The sequence below is a fragment of the Orycteropus afer genome, unplaced genomic scaffold (genome assembly GCF_000298275.1).
Source record: "Orycteropus afer afer isolate SDZICR_OR568_19922 unplaced genomic scaffold, OryAfe1.0 scaffold00899, whole genome shotgun sequence".
Taxonomy (NCBI): Eukaryota; Metazoa; Chordata; class Mammalia; order Tubulidentata; family Orycteropodidae; genus Orycteropus; species Orycteropus afer.
In genome coordinates, this window is record NW_006922486.1 from 355895 (window position 1) to 357389 (window position 1495).

Here is a 1495-nt window from a genome sequence, read left to right on the forward strand (position 1 = left end):
AAAAAAATATATTTGGAAACGATGCATCTGAAAAGAGACTTTTCTTTAAATTTATAGAAAACACCAACACCTCAATATCAAAGTGACAAATAATCTCATTACAAAATGAACAGAAAACATGAACACTTACTCTAAGTAGATATTCAGACTAATAGCTAAGTTCAACAAGACAAAAAATAACAAATGCTGGCAAGGATGTAGAGAGATTGGGACTCTCATACACTGCTGATGGCACTGTAAAATGATACAATCACTGTGGAAATCAGTATGGCGATTCCTTAAAATGTTGAAATAAAAATACCATTTGATCCAGGTAGGTATTAATCCTAAAGAAGTGAGATGTAGGGCAACAATAGATATATGCACAACCATGCACTGCACTGTTCACAATAGCAATGAAATGGGAACACTCTAAGTGCCCATCAATGGAAGAATGTATAACCCATCTATGGTACAGTACAGACAATGGAACAATATGCAACATGAAAAAGGTGTTGAATCTGTGAAACACCTCATAACATGGATAAACTTGGAGGACATTATGCTGAGTGTAAAAAGCCAATCACAGAAGAGCAAGTATTCTGTTAGTCCACTGTTGTAAAAAGTAAAGGAAAGGTTTACATTTGGAAGGAAATTTTCTTTGTTGGTTACCAGGGATGGGAGGGTAAGGGAGGGAAAATTGCTAAATAGGTAGAGACAAGTGTTGATTTGGGTGAGGGGAAAGAAAAGCAAGTGACCAACACAATAAACCTAAGGAAATGGAGGTCTCAGGTGCACAAGAGGTACAGACATCAAAGACAGACATTTTTACATATGCAATACTGCGTTATCTGCAGTAACAAACATTAGTCTACAGATAGATACATAGGTAGACAGGCTGAATGATCAGGTTTGTCTAAGAAAAAAGGGGATACACCCATGACCATCTGTAAGTCTGGTGGACAATATTTCTACATATTTATTTGTATGTGCTATAAGCATGTCCATAGATAGAACTAATAAAGGGCAATGTTATGATAACTTCTTAGCCACAGCCAACTACCCTGAGTGAGTTGGGCTTGGAACAATGGTTATATGGGTCATCAAGCTCAATTGGCATAACATACTACACATAAACATTGTTCTACATCCTACTTTGGTGAGTAGTGACTGGGGGGTCTTCCAAGCAGCCACCTAGATGCAACAATTAGTCTCTACTTTTCTAGAACAAAGAAAAATGAAGAAAACTAAAGACCCATGGAAACAACTAGTCCAAGGGACTAGTGGACCGAATAAACCTCAGCTTACATGACCCTGAGACTAGAACTAGATTTTGTCCAGCTACCACTCTCAACCACTCAGAAAGGGATCCATGCAGGAGATCCTAGATAAAGTGGAAGAAAAATGTGGAACAAAACTGAAAATCATAAAAAAATGACCAGGCTTACTAGTCTAATCATGACTGGTGAAACACTGAGACTATGCCCCCTAGTGACCCTTCAGGCCTGGAAAAGAA